Source organism: Cryptomeria japonica, chromosome 6 (assembly GCF_030272615.1).
Source record: "Cryptomeria japonica chromosome 6, Sugi_1.0, whole genome shotgun sequence".
Lineage (NCBI taxonomy): Eukaryota > Viridiplantae > Streptophyta > Pinopsida > Cupressales > Cupressaceae > Cryptomeria > Cryptomeria japonica.
Window position 1 is genome coordinate 567,484,894 of NC_081410.1, and position 14,539 is coordinate 567,499,432.

A 14,539-nucleotide genomic window follows, 5' to 3' on the forward strand; every position below is an offset into this window, starting at 1 on the left:
AAAGCCAACACGAGTGTCTCAGATATCTTTTGTCAAAGGATGATTGATTGGATGAGGATTGATGGTGTCTGAATTGAGGAAGGATACATCCTGCACAAACTGATGATGGGTGTTGTTGATATGACAACAATATATCTCGAAACAACATCAGGATAAAAGATTGATGAGTGATATACCGACAAAAGAGACCTGATATGATCATGATGACAAAGATGCTCAAAGATGATTGTTGAAGAACTAACTAATAGGATATTATCTCGAAGGACAAGACTGATGCGCACATGTACAATGACACCTATTTACAAGATGTACAAGAGCTATGGATGATGGATGAGGACCCAAAGACAAACATGATGTTGCTCTAGTAAAGATGAAAAGCCATGATGGATTGATCATTGATGGGGTGTTGTTGATGTGAGAATGATATATCCCAAAACAACACTAGGATTGGATTGATGATGGATGAAATGTTGTTGATGTGGGAACAATATATCTTGAAAAAACACAAGGATTGGGAAAGATGCATCCCAATGATGATGATTTGATTGCGATCAAGGCTTGTAGCAAGGCTAGGAACAAGACTAAGGATGCGATTGGATTATTTGATTAGTGTTCGACCTTGGATAGTTGAAGAAGATGGATGTGATTTGTATGCAATGGTGGATTGCGAGGAACAAATGGATTGATTGGATGTATGAAATTGGATTGCATGGGGGTAGCCTAGAGATAGATACCAATGACAAGGGATGCAAGAGGTGATGGAATGATATGAGAGGAGGGAGGAAATGATGAAAAGGATTCAGAGATGGAAGCATTGTTGATGTGGTTGGGAGATGAAAGGATGAAGGAGGAAGGGATAGAGGTAGATGAGGATTGGGAGGGGAACCAGTTATGGATGAAGAGATGGAGGAATTGGGAGATAAGGGTTGGTGAATGGATCAGGTTATGGATGAATAGATGAAGGAATTGGGAGATGAAGTTTGATGGATGGATTGTGTTATGGATGTAGAGATGGGGGAATTTAGAGATAAAGGTTTGGTGGATGTATGAATATGATAAGATGACTGACAGGAGGATAGGAAGTTAAGAGAAGTGTATTGAAGATAGGGTGATGAGGGAATGGACTCCAAGAGGTGTCCAAATCATGTATACATGGTGACCTTTTCTTTCTATCAAGATCCAAGAGATCATGGAGGAAGTGAAATGGATAGGATATGATGGGTATGGTAGGTAGATGAGATGGAGGAGGTGATGGATGGATGGCTAGAAGAACTTGCCCCCACGTGTGGAGAGAAAAAAGATGAGGGGAGCTACACATGATGCCTATTTGCCAGGTTTTCATCAAGGTACTTGTCCAAGGTGCCTGTTTGCCAAGTTTTCACCATTTGATGATTTTTCTCTTTACTTTTTTTTCACATTTTTCAATTTTTTTTGAATTTTATGATTTTTGGGAAGGAAATTTATGGATGGATATGGATGAGGATAAATTTATTTGAGGATAGGTGATAAGGGATATTGATGGAGGACTCAAGCATCAAGTTTCATAGCGAGGTAATACGAGCCCATTTGGAGTAATCACTAGATGGCTTTGATGGGAGATATAAGGGATGTAAGGGATATGATGGTGGAAAGTGTTTGGATGGAATTAGGGAGAGTGAGTATGATAGGTTGTCAAAACCAACATTGGCACATATTATGGGGGGTGTGGGATGAGTGGAGGAGGAATGGAGGGAGCATGTGGATATGATAAAGGATTAATGATAGGTAGCTTTGGGACATAGGGACCCAAAATAGATTTAGGAGATGGAGGGAAAGGAAGTTTAGCTTATGGACTAGAAACTTTGGATGCCACTAGAGATTTTTCTTTTTGATGCATTTCTTCTTTTTTCTTTGGGATCCACATTGCTTTTGCTTTTTCTTTGGTGGGCCTTTGTGGCCTTTGGGATTTATTGCATTGTTTTATCATATCTTTCTTTGTTTGAGTGTGTCTTTTTAAGTGGACATGGTCATTTTTATATTGTTGTGGATGTTTATATTTATGAATTTGTGATTTGGCTTCCAAATTATTGTTAGTATCATTGGAAGGAGTGTGAGAATATGGAGCATGTGGAGGGAATATGGATGGAGTGATGGTGATAGGATGGTAGATAGGATGCATGGGAGTGTGCCTTTGTTGATCTTGATTGGGAATTAAAGGAGCAGGATGTTTATGATGGTTGATGGGGATATGGGAGTTATGTATGAGGGGATGAGTAGAGCAAGATGGAGGATGGGGTTTCAGGATATAAGGGCCCAAAATGGATCTAGCATGTGGGGGATATGTGATGGTGGATTTTGGGATATAGGGACCCAAAATGGATTTAAAGGATGAAGGAGGGAGATGGATGGTTGTTTTAGCTTTATATGATGGAGGTGGGGGAGGATGGTGATAAATTATTTGGAGGAACAATAGGAAGATGGAATGGTAGGTTTGGAAGCATACCTAGATGTTTCATTAGTTGTACCAACATTTTTTGATGAATTGCCTTGGAATATATAACCAAGACCACAAGACCTTCAATGTACTTTGACATGGATGGGCTCCAAAGTACCTTGCTCATGTAGACCTAATCCTTTACCTTGATAGTTCATTTTTTGAGAATTTTATCTACAATTGGATACTTGTTCTTTGTGTAACAAGATGTGGGTCCTTTATTAGATGGAGGAGAATGGGTGGTGAACTTGAGGTGTTCTTCTATTGCAAGTGAATAATTGTGGATGAATGTAAGTGAACCCAGCGGATAAAATGATGGTAGTGGGATGGTTTGGATAGGAGGAAATGGAGGATTAAGAGGTGGAGTATATGGGACACGAAGATATTGACTTGGATGAAGGGATAATAAGGGCTCTTTAGATGGAGTAGATGGACTGGTAAGATCTTGATTTGGATGAAGGAATGATAAGGGACCTTGAGATGGAGTAGATGGACTAGTAGGATCTTGATTTGGATCAATAATTCTTTCAAATTTTTCTGGAACAAGATCTTGGCATGAGGGTATTGGTGTGGATGGTGTGATAAGGGGTGAGTGGGTGGACTCTTCAGATGGAATGGATGGAATGATGGAAGGTTCAATGACTTGGGTGAATGGAATAGATGGGAGGATGAGAGGTTCTTCAATTGGGATAGATGGGGTAGATGGAAGGATGAGAGGTTCTTCAATTGGGATAGATGGGGTAGATGGAAGGATGAGAGGTTCTTCAACTAGGATGGATGGAGTGGATAGAATGGATAGAGGTTCATCAACTGGGGTAGATGAGGTGGATGAAAGGATGGGAGGGTCATTGGATTGAGTTTTGATGATGGTAGGAGTAGGTGATGGGGATTATGGTTGGACAGTCTCAATGGATGGGAGGTTTTCGATGGTGGTAGGATGTGGGATAGGAATGATAGGTGTGAGAGTTGGAAGTGAAGTTGGGGTGGATGAAGGTGGACTAAGGTAGAATGAAGTGGATGGTGGAGGATTGTGGTAGGATGAAGTGGATGGTGGTGGATCAAGGCAAGACAGGGTGGATGAAGGTAGATTAAGGTAGGATGAAGTGGGTAGTGGAGGATTGTGGTAGGATGAAGTGGATGGTGGTGGATTTAGGTAGGATGAGGTGGATGAAGGTATTTTAGTGTATGATGGGATGGAATGTGGTGGATTGAGATTGGATGAAGGATTAGTATTAGATGGAGGAGTGAGATAGGATGGACAATTAGGATTGGATGGAGAAGTGAGGTAGGATGGATGATTAGGATTGGAAGGAGGAGTGAGGTAAGATGGAGAATTAGGATTAGATGGAGGAGAGAGGTAAGATGAAGGATTAGGATAGGATGGAGGTTTGAGATAGGATGGTAGATTAAGATTAGATGGGCGATTGAGGTAAGATAGTAGATTAGGATTGGATAAAAGAGAGAGGTAAGATGGAGGATTAGGATTAGATGGATGAGTGAGATAGGATGAGGGATTATGATTAGATGGAGGAGTGATATAATATGGGGGATTAGGATTATATGGATTAGTGAGATGGGATGGGGGATTAGGATTATGAATGTAAGTGATAGTGTTGTGTGGAAAACATGGGGCTTGAGATAGGATGATAGGGAGGACCTTATATTGATTGAGTCATCTTGACTCACTCCAAGGCCTTTTTCCTAGCCTAACCTAGGAACACTCCTCTCTATTCCCCTATTCCACTCTAGGTCCTCACTATCGAGGGTTGTTACTCTTCTCTTTGTGAATTCACTTTCATTAATCTACCAACTCACTAATCCACTGAATCTAACCAGACACCTTGTAGGGTTTTCTCTACCATGGATTATACCTACAACTTTTGCTAAGTTGTTTTCCCCCTCATGATTGGATCTTGTCTCCCTTTGATCCCATCTTCGTCTGGTTTGAGGCTAACCGCCTAGACTCCAATTTACCCTGCAAGTGATTCCTCTTGGTCACTAATACCTAGTCAGGCTATCATTAAGCTCGCCTAAGGCCAATCTGTTGAAACGGTCGACGCCATTCCCTGGTTTGCTACACATTGAACTCTACTATACATGACTATCTCTTCTTGACAACCTCCAATGGTCATGTGGATCCCACGATGGAGAATCAAGACAGAGCCATGTTATAACTACTTATCACCAACAGAAAAACAAGAAACAAAATGGCAACTTATTTACAGAGCCGAGCTTGGCATGACTTCAAAATTGGAACTCACAAAACACAGAAAAGTAACATCTACTCTATCACACTGGCATTTAAATATTTAAGCCATTATTTACAGTTTTCAAATGAAAATTGAACTCTGAGAAAGAAACCAGAAAACTGTCTTCAAATTGTTATTCAAAAGATGTTCTTTGTTCCACCTATCCAACCTCCTTCCAACCTCATTATAGAATGCCCATTGGGTCTTTTATAGCCTCCTAAACATGTCTTCAATCATCCCTAATAGACGAGATTCAACTCGACACCATTCAGTTTCTGACTATAACTGATTTTTGGATTTTCATCGGGTCATCGGGTTAGCACCGAAACACTTATTCTGATGTTTGATGGAAATTTACAACTCACTTACTTTTCTATTAGGTCATCGAAGTAGCCTCAAAACACTTACTCTGATGTCCGATGACATTTTACACTTTGCGCGCTTCCACATTGGTTTCCATTGGGTCATCAGAGTAGCCTTAAAACACTCTCACCGATGGTCGATGATGCGCTCCCAACAAAATCCTTCCTTGTTGGGTTATCAGTGTAGCCCCAAACATGTCTTGCCGATGGCTGATGGTGCGCTCCAAACCTTTTGCCTTCCCATCGGGTGACATAAACATTAGTCTTGTCAATAGCCAATGGCTCCTTCCGACTTGCTCCAACCCGTTGGTGACCTCATCGGGTTATCGAGGTAAGTATAGCCGACACATGAACTCCAAAAAGAAAACAAAAATGCACTCTAAGCTCCCTATAAACAACTTGATGGACTTGAACCAGTCCTTATGCCCAAAATTGAAAAGGGTATTTTCTCACCCTTAGGTGCTCCTGCGCCATACTCCCCACACAAAAAATCAAGTCCCCCCTAGGGGCGGCAATGCGACATCAATGCCCAATCTTTTGAAATAAGATTTTGCAACCCAAGTGGCTTCGGCTTTAGGTAAGTTGTGCCACTTGATTAAGTGTATCATATACACGCCATGCCTCATTTTCTTCTTCACTCTGGAATCTAAAATATGTTTCACCTATGGTTTAGAAATGGGTGGTACTGGAATATCACTGAGAGTAGTTTCCCCTTCTGGATTCGGTCCATCTGGCACTGCTACGGGACCTTTAAACTGAACCAAGTCTTGGACATTAAGTATAGGGGACAATGCCAAATCTATGGGTAACTGTACCTTATAAGCATTTGAGCCATACTTAGCTAAAATTTTGCAAGGTCCTATTCTCCTCATCTAAAGCTTACTAGGGACTCCCTTCTACAATCTTGCCTTGTTCAGATGTACCATAACCATGTCTCCCACTGCAAATTGAATGTCTTTTCTCCTCTCATCTGCTTTAGCCTTAATCCTCTGCATAGTGTCGATCAAGGTTCTTTGCACTTGTTCATGCACCTCTTTCATAGACTGAGTGGAATCCTCTGTATGTCCACTTCTTCCTTCTAGGCTTCCCAAATCTCAAAGTTCACAAACACCGCATGGGTGGAGGCCATAAACAATCTCGAAAGGACTCTTACCTGTAGTTCTGTTGACACTGTCATTATATGCAAATTCTACCTGTGGTAGCACTTGATCCCACATCTATCCATACTCTTTCATCAGACAGCTCAGGATATTACCCAATACTCGATTAATGACCTTAGTTTGACCATTTGTCTATGGATGGTACACAAAACCAAAAGAAAGGTTAGTTCCCAGTATTGTCCACAAATTTTTCCAAAAGTATCCCATAAACTTCACATCCCTGTCTGAAACTATACTGAGAGGCAACCCATGAATTCTTACCACCTCTTTGAAAAATAAATGTACAATGTAAATAGCATCATGCGTAGTCTTGCATGGAACAAAATGACTCATTTTACTAAACCGGTCAACAATGACAAAAATACTATCCAGGCCAGTCTTGGTTTTTGGCAAACCTACAATAAAAACCATGCTGATGCACTCCCACGGTCTTTGGGGAATTGGTAAAGGTTGGTATAGTCCAAGATTTGAACCTGTACCCTTGGCTCTTTGACACACAAAACACTTCTCAACATACTTCCTGATGTCTTTATGCATTTTCAGCTAATAATAAAATCTTTGCACCAATTCAAGTGTTTTATTTAGACCAAAATGTCCATTAAGACTTCCATTATGTTTTTCCTGTATGATATTTTCCCTCATAGATCCTCTTGGCACACATAATTGACATCCCTTAAACAAAAGACCACTCTGAAATGTGTAATCTGCATATTGGCTATTGAAATGATTATTAAACTCACTACATACCTTGTATACCTCAAAAAAGTCTTCATCTTCTTTTTAAATCTCCTTGAAACTCTCCACACCTATGCTCTGCAAAGTCACTTCTTGGATAGTGAGAATTTTTCTACTTAAGGCATCTGCTACCTTATTTAGCTATCCATTTTTATGCTTGATAGTGAAAGTGTATGCCTGCAGGTATTCTATCCATTTGATGTGTCTATTGCTCAAGTTTTCTTGAGAATTGATAAAACTCAAGGCTTGGTTATCTGTAAACACTACAAATTCTTTGGGAAAAAGATAATGCCTCAACTTCCTAAGAGCTTGCACTAAGGCATAAAATTCTAAGTCATAGGATGAGTATCTCTTCTTAGCTTCATTCAATTTCTCACTATTGAATGCTATTGGTCTTCCCTCTTGGTTCAAAACAACTCCTACTACTATATGACTAACATCACATTGTAGGGTAAACAACTTATCAAAACTTGGTAAAACTAGGATGGGTTGGGCAGCTATTCTCTTTTTGAGCAACTGGAACCTCTGTTCGGCTTCTTTAGTCCACCTAAACTTAGTTTTCAACCCACCCTTAATTGTATCAATAATAGGAGCACAAATTTCACTAAAACCTCAAATGAACTTCCTATAAAATTGGGCAAGTCCATGAAAACTTCTTACCTCAGTAGCAGTTTTTGGTGTAGGCCAACTCTGTATTGCATCCACCTTGCTAGGATCCATTTCCAAAGTGCCTTGGGATACAACAAAACCCAGATAAATGTGTTCTTGTTTCATGAATTCACATTTTTCAAGGTTGATTGCCAACTATTCCTCATGTAGTTTCCTTAATACAATCTACAAGTGTTCAAGATGCTCTTCCTTTGTTTTGTTGAATATGAGGATATCATCAAGGTACACCATTACAAATCTACCTATGTAGTCCTTCAACACCTCATTCATCAACCTCATGAAGGTGCTAGGGGCGTTAGTAAGCCCAAATGGCATAACTAACCACTCATATAACCCCTCTGTAGTCTTAAAAGTTGTTTCTCATTCATCCCCTTCTTTAATCCGGATTTGGTGATATCCACTCTTTAAATCCAACTTAGTAAAACACTTTTCTTCTCCAAGACAATCCATTAAATATTCAATTCTAGGGATAGAAAATCTGTGTCTTATGGTGATTTTGTTTATTGCTCGAGAATCAGTACATAATCTCCATTTACCTCCTTTCTTGGTTGCTAAGACCACTGGTACAACACAAGGGCTTATACTTTTTCTGATTAGACCTTGATCAAGCATCTCTTGTACTTGTCTTGCCACTTCTTTTTTTGTTTGTTCAGAAGTCATCTTATATGTAGCCTTATTAGGCAGTGATGCTCTGGGTATAAAGTCTATCTAGTGACTTATTGCTCTAGGAGGGGGTAGTATTGCAGGTGTTCCATCACTCACAATGTCCTTAAACTGTTCTAACAACTGTTGAACCTCTATAGGTAAAAATTCTTGTTTAGTCTTCTCTTCTTGACTAGGTTTCACTAAGAGAGCATAATGTTCTCCATCTCCTTTCTTGATATCTCTCAAAAATTCATTTCCTCTGGTCAACAACACATTAGGACCAGTGGTCTTGGTTCCTTCATCCTCTACCAAAGATTGAATCTTGTATGTCACCCCTTCCTTTGTGAATGCATAGGAGTTCCTTTCTCCGTCATGGATAGATTTTCTGTCAAATTGCCACGGTCTTCCTAGCAACAAATGACATGCATCCATGGGTAGAACATCACATAAAATTTTGTTCGAATATTTCCCAATATCAAATTCAACCCATACTTTTTCATTTACTAACACATGTTGTCCTTTATTCAACCATGTGACCTTGTAAGGATGACTTTGTGGCATGATACTCAACCCAAGTTTACTTATTGCTTCTTTGGAGATGATATTGTTCATTGATCATGAGTAAATGATCACTTTATAGACCTTACCAAGTATCTTGCAGTTTACTCTGAAAAGAGACCTCCTATATTTAGGCTCTTCCTTAACCGGTTCCCTGATTAGTACCCTTCTAACCATTAGATTCTCACCATTCTCTTAGTCAAGGTTTACTTCAAGAGACTTCACACTACTAGAATCCTCTTGCACATAATTGATTCTTTTCTTTGAAAGTGATGAGGTTGCCTTCTCTGGACACCTATAGGCAAGATGACCAAAATTACTGCAGTGGTAACACTTCATGTTTACAAAGTATGAACCTCCACCAGAACTTCCAGATCTACCTCTGTTGTTGCTGTTATGACCTCTTCCTCTACCATAATTTCCTCTTCCACTGGATTCATTAGTCTGCTCAGTCAATTTTGACTCTCCTTGTGAGCTTACTTCACTTTCTCTACCACTGTAGATTCCTCTATAACCTTTTGAATCTCAGTCTCTACCTCTGCCTCTGTTGGTACCTTCATGTTTCTTCTTATTCTTTTCTTCTACTTTTAGGGCCAACTGATAACATTTGTGAATGGTATTTAGACTCAAAAAACTTAATTCCTCTTGTATGTTCCATCTCAGACCATTAAGATACCTTTTTACTCTAATGCTTTCATCCTCCATCACTTTTGACCTTAGACACAACTTCTGGAACTCTTCAGTGTAGGTACTTACATCTAACTCCTTTTGCCTTAGGTTTTGTCTTTTCCTATGCAATTGCACTTCATAATCCTCAGGAAGATAAGTCTCTTTGATTTTTCTTACCATCCCTTTCCAAGTAGAGATGGGGATCTTACCTTCTCTTTCTCTTTCATTTTGTATAAACTTCCACCAAGTAACGGCAACACCTCTCATTCTTGACTTATCCACTTTAACCATTTGGGCCTCAGTCAAACCTTCACACTCAAAATGGTTTTCCATACCCTCTATCCATTCCATTATCGAATTTGCTTCCATATTGCCACTAAACAATGGTACTCCTTCCAAAGACTTTCCACTCATTGCCTTTAAAGCCTTCAAGAATGGTTCTTGATCAATAATAGGGTCTGGCGCAAGGACTTCATCCTCTATTGCCAACATTTTACCCTTCTCATCTATCTTCCCACTCACTTATGTTGTCTTGACTTCCACCACACCTATTTTCTGCTCCAACTGCTCCAACGTTTCCTTGAGCAATCAGTTTTCATCTTCTTGGTCAACGACCTGCTTAGCCAATTTTGCATTAGTACCATCTTTACTCCTTCTTCTGATACTAGATCAGTCTCACACTCTTCAGCCCAAATATTTAACTTGCTCTAATACTAATCTGATAGGGAGGACCCTAGATTTCTTGACTCAACTTGACTCACTCCAAGGCCTTTTTCCTACTCTAACCTGGGAACGCTCCTCTCTATTCCCCTATTCCATTCTAGGTCCTTACTACCGAGGTTTGTTACTCTTCTCTTTGTGAATTCACTTTTGTAAATCCACCAACTCACTAATCCACTGAATCTAACCAGACACCTTGTAGGGTTTTCTCTACCATGGATTATACCTACAACTTCTGCTAAGTTGTTTTCCCTCTCATAATTGGATCTTCTCTCCCTTTGATCCCATCTTCCTCTGGTCTGAGGCTAACCACCTAGACTCCAGTCTACCCTGCAAGTGATTCCTCTTGGTCACTGATACCTAGTCGGGCTATCATTAAGCTCGCCTAGGGCCAATCTATTGAAATGATCGACACCATTCCCTGGTTTGCTACACATTGAACTCTACTATACATGGTTGGCTCTCTTGACAACCTCCAATGGTCATGTGGATCCCACGATGGAGAATCAAGACAGAGCCATGTTATAACTACTTGTCACCAATAGAAAAACAAGAAACAAAATGACAACTTATTTACAGAGCTAAGCTTGGTATGACTTCAAAATTGGAACTCACAAAACATAGAAAAGTAACATCTACTCTATCACACTGGCATTTAAATATTTAAGCCATTATTTACAGTTTTCAAACGAAAATTGAACTCAGAGAAAGAAACCAAAAAATGGTCTTCAAATTGTTATTCAAAAGATGTTCTTTGTTCCACCTATCCAACCTCCTTCCAACCTCATTATAGAATGCCCATTGGGTCTTTTATAGCCTCCTAAACATGTCTTCAATCATCCCTAATAGACGAGATTCAACTTGACACCATTCAGTTTCTTACTATAACCAATTTTTGGATTTTCATCGGGTCATTGGGTTAGCACTGAAACACCTTTTCCGACGTTTGATGGCAATTTACAACTCACTTGCTTTTCTATTGGGTCATCGGAGTAGCCTCAAAACACTTACTCCGATGTTTGATGACATTTTACACTTTGCGCACTTCCACATTGGTTTCTATCGGGTCATCGGAGTAGCCTTTAAACACTCTCACTGATGGTTGATGATGCGCTCCCAACAAAATGCTTCCTTGTCGGGTTATTGGTGTAGCCCCAAACATGTCATGTTGATGGCCGATGATGCACTGCAAACCTTTTGCCTTCTCATCGAGTTATCGGTGTAGCTCCAAACATGTGATATTGATAGCCGATGGTGCACTCCAAACCACATGCTTTCCCATTAGGTTATCGGGCGGTACACAAATTAGTCTTATCGATAGCCGATGGATCCTTCCAACTTGCTCCAACCCATTGGTGACCTCATCAGGTTATCAGGGTAGGTGGAAAACACTCCCGCTGATACTCGATGGCACCTCATCAGGTTATTAGGGTAAGTATAGTTGACACATGAACTCCAAAAAGAAAACAAAAATGCACTCCAAACTCCCTATAAACAACCTGATGGACTTGAACCAGTCCTTATGCCCAAAATTGAAAAGGGTATTTTCTCACCCTTAGGTTCTCCTGCACCATAAGACCATGGGAGAAGATGGAGGTATGGATGTTGCGTATGAGGGATACGTGGATGTGAGATATGAGGGAGTTGTGGGTGAAAGACATGATGGGTTTCCCTTGTCAAAGGTGTGATAAGGATTATGAGTGGATGTGCATGGAGGAATGGTAGAGTAGCTAGGATGAAAAATTGGATTTTGGTATCTGACACTTGGAGCAAGCTTGCTAAGGATAAGGGCATCAAGGTTTTCAACTTCATATTCGTCTTGATGAACCATACTCTCATCATCATTAGAATGGGATGTAGTGGAAGAAAATAAAGAATGACCAAAATCATCATAATAAAATTGCAACATGAAAATTAATTGATTATCTAGAGAGATGAGAGATGAAAAAGATGACAAACTAAATCTTAGAACAAGACAAATGACAAGATCAAACTAGGATGGCGACTGAGTTTGAGGAAGTTGGAAAGAGGATGAAGCTTGATGTTCAATTTTGGATGTTTGATGCTCAATTGATGACCTAGGAAGAAGGTGATGATGATGCAGATTAGGAGATGAGAGATGATGATGGACGATAGTGATGACACAAGAATTGAGATGATGACAACCAAGGTGATGACTAGCAACTAAGATCATAAAAGTGAACATGCAAGTTGAGACCCTAGTAGATGATAATATTGACGTGAAATTTGAAAATAACAACCAAGGATATGACTAACAACTGAGATGATAAGAGTGAACATACAAGTCAAAACTCTAGTAGATGATAATAATGGTATCAAATTTGAAATGATGACAACCGGAGTTATGACTAACCACTGAGATGATAAAAATGACCATGCAAGTCAAGAACTTAGTAGACGATAATAATGACATCAAAATTGAAATGATGATGAAAAAGGTGAACTGATTTGACACTTGACTTAGGTAAATTTTGATAGCATAACAAGAAAACTGACACAAACTTACTAGAATGAGAGGACACTTCGTTGAAGAACAAGACAAAACTAGAACCTAGTGGCATGGGATGTTTAATATTTTGAATTGATTTTTGACAAATATTATTTTGACACCAAACACGACAAACATGTGAGTATGAAAAATGAAAAGCAATCATGCACTTCCTAGGTTGGTCAAGAGACAATACTTGTTGAGTCCCCTAGCCCAAAATACCAAATTCAACATGATAGATAGAAGCTTGGTAGAACTAGCTTCACTCCACAACACACACTTCTTAGGCATGTCAAGCTTTGAATTTCTAAAGATCCTAAGATCTCAATAAATTTTCTATCTCAATTTGAAGGGTACATGAGGGGTATCTTTGACATGCGCATATCACAATGCCTGAGTCAACAAGTAGAAGGTTTTTGGCAACTAAAAACAAGTTGTTTTGTAGTGGAGGTACTTTCAGGGTAAATGTGGTGGTTATACATGTAGTGGCTAGCTCATTTAAGATATATCCCAACCTGTAGAACATAGGTGTTTACGCATCTACCAAACAAGTACTAGGGGATTTTGACTTTTGTCAAGACCACAAAGGCATTTGCATGTAGATACTGAGGGAAACCATCGGTATAACACAACAACACTAGTTGATTATGGCTTTCACCAAAATCATGAATATTTATATAGCAGACCGAAATAGTAACGCTTGGGTTGTTTCCTCTCACCTGACCTTATTGGCTACTCGAAAGACAGGCCCTTCTACCTAAAAAGTAAAAGTTGAGTGTCATTAACACTTTTCTCTTGCACCTAGAAACATGAGAGCCAAGGGAGAGGATAATGTAATAGTGGAACCACTCTACATGTACAAGCGTGCTAGACATGAAAAATAAAGGTTCATTCCCTTATGAAATTGAGCTGTTTGCTAATTACAAGAAAACACATGATTCATTTTAACCCCCCCCCCCCCAAAAAAAAAAAAAATTTAAAATAAAATAAAATTTGGCAACTGCACCCCTCTTTAGCAGTCCTGCAACAAACAAGTTAGAGTTTAAAGTATGGGGTCTTCAATAAGCGATGCAACTACACAAATGTTAGCAAAACCCAATCAAACAACTAACATTAGCAAGTTAGCAACAAGCTAAGAAAATTTAAATTTGAGAAAATGATAGAAAATAAAAACAAAGAACATTCCTACCACTTCACAAAGAAATCTTTCTATTTCCAGAAATTGAAATTCAGATGAAATAGATTTCCCTTGAGGTGGAAATCCACTTGTAGTCTCATGTTTTTGCCTGCAAGTGTCAAAAATCTATAAAACAACAACAACAAAAATGTGAGATTGACCCGTGAAGTGGGTCCCATCGGGCATGCCAAAAATATATGTAGAAAATTTTGAATGTAAGTTATTGAGAAGATGAACTAAACAATTAATAGACATATATTTAAACCACACTTAAGGATAGGAATCTGAAGAAGAAAGAAAAGTATATAAACAAGATAAAATGTAATTAAAATGCAAACTCCATATTCCTCCTTTGATTTGATTGTCCCTTGATTTGATGTATGTTTTCTATATGGTAGATACTCGATTGTGCTCTATGATAGTGAATGCAAAGATGAAAACTAAGCAAGATGTGATACAAAATGCTATGCTAAATGGATGTGATTATGTAAAAAGATGAGTAAGCATTTTTGCATTATGATGGTATGAGAATGTGAAAGTGGATAGCTAAAATGGCATTATAACGGTATGAGAATGTGAAAGTGGATAGCTAAAATGACATTATAATGGTATG